Source organism: Sinocyclocheilus anshuiensis, unplaced genomic scaffold (assembly GCF_001515605.1).
Source record: "Sinocyclocheilus anshuiensis isolate Anshui unplaced genomic scaffold, SAMN03320099.WGS_v1.1 scaffold2257, whole genome shotgun sequence".
NCBI classification, from domain to species: domain Eukaryota; kingdom Metazoa; phylum Chordata; class Actinopteri; order Cypriniformes; family Cyprinidae; genus Sinocyclocheilus; species Sinocyclocheilus anshuiensis.
In genome coordinates, this window is record NW_015551137.1 from 208,623 (window position 1) to 216,382 (window position 7,760).

At 35.3% G+C, this 7,760-nt stretch overlaps 1 long non-coding RNA gene across 1 annotated transcript in view; it reads left to right on the plus strand.

Moving 5' to 3' along the window:
* The first annotated feature begins 5,710 nt into the window (after positions 1–5,710).
* The window catches only part of LOC107663247 (uncharacterized), a 14,394-nt gene continuing 12,344 nt past the window's right edge, over positions 5,711–7,760 (plus strand). Inside the window, exon 1 of the long non-coding RNA XR_001631308.1 lies at positions 5,711–5,785. This is a non-coding gene — a long non-coding RNA (uncharacterized LOC107663247). The remainder of the gene's footprint in view (positions 5,786–7,760) is intronic.

The following is a 7,760-nucleotide window of genomic DNA, read 5'->3' on the forward strand; positions in this document are numbered from 1 at the left end:
TCACTTTACAGTAGTGAATAACACATTTCTGTGGATCCCTTACAGTTTGGAGGTGTAAGGACTCTCACCTGTCTTTTCATGTGTGAATCAAGGGTTGTTTTCTGTCTGAAACGCTTTCCACACCGATGGGAAAGTCTTCTCTGCAGAGTGAACTCTCAAGTGTGACTTCAGATTTCCATTTTGTAAGAAGGTATCCCCACACAGTTGGCAGATAAACCGCTTCTCTTTAGTGTGAAGTCTTATATGACTGTAGAGGCTTACTTTACTACTGAAATTCTCTCCACACTGATTACATATAAAACAATTATCTCTTGAATGTATTTTTCGCAAGTGGTTATTAAGGCTTTCTTTATATTTGAAACCCATTCCACACCTGTCACATGTGAATGGCTTCACTACAGTGTGAATGTACATGTGATCTTTAAGATTTCCTTTTTTAACAAAACTCTTTCCACACTGTTGGCATGTGAAAAGCTTCTCTCCAGTGTGAATCTTCATGTGTTCTTTAAGGTTTCCTTTTTTAGTGAAACTCTTTCCACACTGTTGGCATGTGAAAGGCCTCTCTCCAGTGTGAATTTTCATGTGCTCTTTAAGGTTTCCTTTAATTGTGAAACTCTTTCCACATTGATGGCAACTGTTAGATTCAGTCTTTTGAACCAAATTTGTTTCAGTCGGTATGGATTTTTCTACAGCCATGAAAACATGTCTCTCATATTGACTTTTCTCTTCTATTTCTTTCAGTTCTTCATTCTCTTCTTTCAGTGCCATCAGGTCTAAAGTGAAAAAAGGCAAAAACAAGTTAATGGCAGTTTAATGGCTTAAAGCAACAGACATCAAAACTAAGATAACATATCAAAACATCAAAACTAATGTTATGCCACAAAACTAATTGTTGCATAACAATTAGTAAAATTACGGTTGAACCACTGATGTCACATAGGCTGTTTTAACAATGTCCTTACTATGTTTTTGGGCCTGAAAATATTTCAGTTACATTGCTGTCTCTGGAGGATCAGAAAGTCCTAGGATTTCATCAGAAAAAAATCTTAATTTGTGTTCCGAAGATGAGCGAAGGTCTTATGAGTTTGGCATGAGGGTGAGTGATTAATAACAGAATTTTCATTTTTGGCTATTCAAATTGATCAAGGTCCAGAAACATCGCAAGGAGATCAGTAATAAAATCGACGTCAAATCTGCAATAGGGCCGATACTCGGGAATCAGCACTCTCTTGGTCGCCTCATGATGCTTAACTAGGCTACATCATGTTACAAATATAAAAACTAAATTTTTATCATAGTATGTTTGTTTTGTGAGCTTCTTTGTCTGTGCTGTTGCGCTCATTTGTTTTGATTTCTCCACGAGAACAGACTGGCTGCGCAAGCCTCGACTGGTGCGACTGTTACTGTCAATAAATTATTAATTACCTATTGTCATGTATAATGAATGTAATAAAATAATTCACAGTCATTCTCGCTGAAATTGCTCAATTGGACTACACGATTTCTTTCTGACTTTATGCAATTTACATTCTCTGCTCTTAGTTTTACTCCTACATGTCCCATTCCGCCACTGTCTAAACATCCGGCGTTATGGCAATTTCCCACCGACTGGAGGCGATTACCAAACTGGTTTTGCGTATCACACTGATATACATATTTTGCAACAGCAAATGAAAAAGTTATTAATTATGAAGGCGCTATATTCAAAATAAAGTAGTAATATTTTTTTTTCCAAACCATCTAAAAAAGATTTAATGCCTGTAGAAATAAATGTAATGACTTTTAATGCTATTTAAGGCCTTAATTTTTGCAAAATTCATTTAATGACTTTTAATACTTTTTAATGCCCCGCGGAAACCCTGTCAGGGCTTGCACAATTTCAAAATCCCTGGTAGCCCTTCGGGCAGGTACTCTTCAGATTTTGGTAGCCCGAAAATTTATTTAACTAGCCCAAATAAAAAAAGACCCTTTTTTTTTAAATATAGAAAATTAGATAGGAGTTTAAATGTCAATCAAAAATATTTTCAATACACAAATATCAACAAATACGAAGGAATTTTATTTCACTATTTACAGGGTATCTGCAGAATTTGTCAAAATAAATTTAAGGTAATTTATGACCCATTTTAAGAGCTGCAAAAGTAAAATGAACACCGTGTGAGTGGGGTTGGACTATGGTAACATACAGTATTGAGCCATAAAATTACATGATTTAGTTCAGATACAGGTTTTCACAAAAACAAAAATCTTGTACAACAGCATTTCAGCCTTTAGACCATTTTTATGAAAAGGGATAAATCGAGCATATAAATTGTCAATTTAAAACGTATAAATATTCATTTATAAGTCTTATATTAATCTTATATTATAAATCCAAGACTTAATATAAGTCTTAATTGTTTAGATTTTTAGAAGGCACTAGGGCTGTCACGATTATTAAATAACCGTATGATCGCAATTGTTTCACATAACCGCGGTCGTTGTACCCAACCGCAATTATTGCGCACTTTTATTAGCCACAAGGGGGAACTGTAGTACCTGCAGCACCCTACTTCCAACATGCTTGCTCTGCACGCATTACGCTAAGCAAATACGCGTTAAGTTCAAATGACACTGTTCTGCGGAGTTTTGAATCACTGAGCCATATCAGTGCAATTATACAGCAAAGATGGATTTAATATCGAAGCCGAAAACGACGGCACCTGTCTGGGCACATTTTGGTTTTAAACCTGACGAAAAAGGACGGCCGAAAGACATTGACACAGCAGTGTGTCGAATATGTTAAAGAGAAATACCAGCGAAAAGCGCCAACACCACAAATCTTAGAAACCATCTGAAGACACATCATCCCACTGAATTTGCCGAAGTTTGCAAGGCATCCAAAACCGCACATACATCCCGTCAGCTGCCAATAGCGGAGGCTTTCGAACGGGTAACGAAATATAAACTTGACAGCATCAAATGGCGCACACTGACAGACAGTGTTACTAGGTACATTGCGAAGGAAATGCAGCCGTTTAATACGGTGGAAAAAACAGCATTTAAAGAAATGCTGCAGAACTTCGACAACAAGTATGAATTGCCAGGAAAAACATTTCCAAAACGGCAATACCGAATTTGTACAATCAAGTGAAGGAAGATATTGTTACAGATCTGAAACAAATTCCTTTTTATTCCGCTACTACAGACATCAAACATGACTCCGTACATGAGCTTTACAGTTCATTACATCACAGCTGACTGGACTCTATAGTCAAAATGTCTAGAGACAAGGTACACCCCAGAAAACCACACAGCTGATAATCTAGCAGAAACTCTTAAGTGTATTTTATCGGACTGGGAATTAGATGAAAAAAAAATGTCTTGCATTACCACAGATAATGGAGCTAATATTGTGGCTGCAGTGGGCAAACTTGGTTGGCCATGGCTAAATTGCTTTGGCCATAATCTCCATTTGGCTGTCACAAATGCTGTAGCAAGTGAGAAAGAGCGCACAGCTCGTGCCCTAGGACTGTGTAGAAATCTGGTAACCACCTTCAGTATGAGTTGGATAAAGAAAAGAGACCTGAAAAAGGCACAGACGGAGACCAACATCCCCCAACATAGTTTAATTCTGGTGAGTGAAATATTTTATTACTATCTATCTATCTAATAAAAATGACATTACAGTTTCAGATACAAATATGAGAATTTCAGAGAAATAAGGATTAATGTTTATATTATTTTACACTACATTCATTATTATTATTATTATTATATATAATTATATGTCTAAAAAATTAATTAACGTAGTGTAAAGTGATATAAATATGAATCCTTATTTCAAATTGAAATTATCACAAATTTGTATCTGAAACTATTTTTGTAATGTAAATGTAGTTATTAACAAAACTATACCAAATATGTCATTTTTCCTCCAGGATGTTTCTACCCGATGGGGTACGAAGCAAAAAATGATTGACAGAGTTCTGGAACAGCTACCTGCAATCAGACGTGTCCTGATTGATGACAGAAAACATGGGCACCTGAACCCGACCTGGCAGGATTTATCTGTCCTTGAGTCCATTAATGCAGCACTGAAACCTCTGGCTGATTTCACTGATGTTTTTTCAGGGGAAAAGTATGTGACAGTGTCTTCAGTGAAGCCTGTCCTGGACCTTTTAAAAGGGGAACTCTTATCCCGACCCCAAGGACACAATTCTAACAGAAAATATCAAGACAAAAATGTGTGCTGTTCTTGATCAGAAATATAGCCCAGCTAAACTTCAAGAACTCCTGAGAAAGGCCACCCTTCTCGACCCAAAGTACAGGGGTCACTTTGGAGAAGCAGCAATCATAAGTGACACCAAAGATGAGCTTTTAAAAGAGATGATGGAGATGACAGAAGAAGGACAAGAGGAAGGTGGAAAATGCACTATAAAAATATTTGACAAATGTTATGTGAATATATATTTTAAGATATATACTTTAAGATAACCGCTGCCCTTCACTCTTTACAGTGTCTAACGAAGCAGTGGTAGAAGATGTGGATACAACACCTCCTGCACCAAAAAAGATCAAAAGGCTGTGTGATCTACTGTAGCACAGAAGAGCTCAATTATCTACCCATGTGTTGCCAAAAAGAGTGCAAGCTGATGCTGAACTGACACGGTGCCTACAGGAAGAGGCATTAGATACCTCAGCAGATCCTCTGTTGTGGTGGCGAGATAATGAATCCAGGTTTCCTTTAATGTCCAAATTGGCAAAAAAGTACATTTGCATTTGTGCAACAAGTACTGCTTCAGAAAGAATGTTCAGTACAGCTGGCAATATTGTGACCCCAGTTAGATGTTGTCTGAAGCCAGAGAAAGTCAACATGCTAGTGTTTCTTTCCCGTAATCTACCAATCCATTAAGGAGCAGGGTCAGCCTTGTTCGGAAATGTGACATTTATGGCCTGCTCTGTTATGGTCATAGTTTATTGTTTTTTTTTTGTGTTATTTACAGAATTTTCAAATATGTGAATATGGTTTTATTTGGAATCTACAGTCTTTTCTTATGGTCACTGTATTGTGATGGCTTCTGTTATTTACAAAAATTTAATATTTCTGAAAGATACAGTATATATTATTCATTGAATAAATAACTTTATTAAATGTATTTAAATGTGCAAAGTGTGTTAATTGTATACTGCAAACAATTAATCGCCAAAGCCCTAAAACAAACAATTAATCGCTAAAGTACAAAAACAGGCAATAAATGGTCATAATCGCAATTATTTATTTGACAATTAATCGTCACCCAAATTTCATAATCGTGACAGCCCTAGAAGGCACATTAACTTCTTTCTCATTTACAACTCCATGTGTTTGCTGCGTAAAAACATGAGTTGATGTTTGCATTGATCTGAATATTAACAGCAAGAAAGGCTTATTGGAAATTAAAATACATTCTCTGCCACGAGGTGGTGCTTTAGGAGCGCTGAAATATTGCAGTTTCCTCGGTAACGGCTGTACACAAAGCAGCTCCGCGCTCATAAACGCTGCTTTATCAGGAATTATAGGTCAAATGAAATTAAAATACCAACGACACGTTTCTGCGGACAGTCAGTTCCCTTCAGATACATTCAAATAAAGACATCCGCGCCGCGTTTTGACTTGAAACATGCATCGCTTATATTTATCAGGGGTTAAAGCAAAAAAACAATCCTGAGCCTGAACTGTTTTCAGGGGGTTGGGGTTTGCGGGGGCGGACACATACACGGGGTTATTTGGCAAAAAAAAAAAAAGAACATTATTTGAAAATGAGTAAATTAAATACTAGAAAATGAATATAAAATAAGAAATATACAATGACAGTTTACTACAGAAAACTACAGTTCAGTTAAAATAACAACAACAGAAACATTAAAATGGTCCATGAACTGGTAACTTAAACAGGGTTCGTACAGATACTGCAAAATAAAATTCCAGGACTTTCAAGGACTTGCACTACTTTTTTGGTTTTCAAGGACTAAAATCAGATCTCACTTATCAATCAATATTGTTATTATCTTTCAAATTCTAATAAATAAACTAATAAAACAAAATGGTACAAATAAAGTGCAGCACATGCAAAGAATGCAATGACTGTGGCAACTTTAACATTTGAAAGGATACTATGGCAAAGTTATCGCTTTCCTTATTCAAACTGATTTTTTTTTTGCATGAATATATGATTGACCTGAAGAATGAAAGCTAGTGAGTAATCTGATGTTTTTTAGTAATATAAATAGAATTAAGTGAAAAACAGGCTTTAATATGACTATATTTATATATAAATTAACGATGAGGCAATAATAAATGGCCTCAAATAAAGTATCAAAACCAGGTAAATGGTTTTATTGAACAACACTGTTAAATACATAATGTAATATGCCTATATTATAACAAATGCCTACAGAGGGCGCCAACTGCCTGGTGATGTTTCATGTATTTCAACGATGTTTAAATCCATTTAATTTTAATCGGCGACGACAGGCGACAACCAACCACCTCATCAAATGCGCTTACAACAGGATGTTTCAGAATGGTAATTAATTTTTTATTTTATTTTTTAAAAACCGAAGGCAGTAATCTACGTAACTATTGCTTTCCTACTGATACAACACGTCAGCATCAAGTTAGCAACACGTTAGCGTTGCATAACCGTTTACAAACTATAGTTTCAGATTATGCTGGCTCCATAATGTAACATAAAATGTGTGAGAAGTTTACTTACGGGTTGTGGATATAACATAATGCCTGTTATATTCAGTGTTGGGAGTAACGCATTACAAAAGTAATAACATTACAGTAGTATATTACATTTTGCTGTAACGCAGTAATATAACGCATTACTAATAAAATTTGGGTAATATTATTACTCTAAGCTATCGGAGAGAGCTGCGGGGTCGGAGAACAGAAAAAAGGCGGCGGACGAGCGCAGACAAGCAACAAAAATTACGTTTAACTAAATATAACAAAATCAGTTTTTATTAAATCATAGTCTATATGTAAAATGAATGAATATGTGAAATATTTGACTTAAATAGCCTAATTAACAGATTAACAAAACGAAAGGAAAAGACAGAGATATGCTGCTGAGGTTGGTTCATAGGCTATTTGTGTGGCGCAGCGCTCTATGAAAGTCTGTATGTATAAATTTCTCATATGCCACTGTTATTAGTGATATAACTTTAATGCCAACTGCCAAATATGACACTTACAAATTAATACAATTTATGAACGCACATAGAAAAGAGAGAAAGTAGGGATTTTTTAAATTTTTTAATTAAATTTGTATACATTTTTTTACACATCCATTTAGTCATTTTTTCTGACCATCAAGAGACAGTCACTCTCAATGCCAACTGGCAGGAAAACATGGTACATTCTAACTATTTTTTACAATAGATAAAGTGCTGACAATTCATGTCGACGATAGCCAGAGATATTGTCAAAACAAAGCATTAAAAATTGGCAATATTAAGAGGATTTAGCATTTCCAAGTAATGTAGGCCTGTTACATTCTTCTTATTATTAGGCCTATTATTATTATTAGGTTACTTTTATTATTAAATTACAATTAGTTTGCCCCGCAATAATTTCTTAGAGCATCACCGCATAAGGATGTGAGGATAATAAAAGATTAGGCTATTTCTCATTGAAAATGTTTTTAAAAAGGTCTTTTAAAACAGGTCCATTAATGAATGCAATGAATTATAGGCCTATAATTAAAATTATTAACACTGCAGTCATCAAT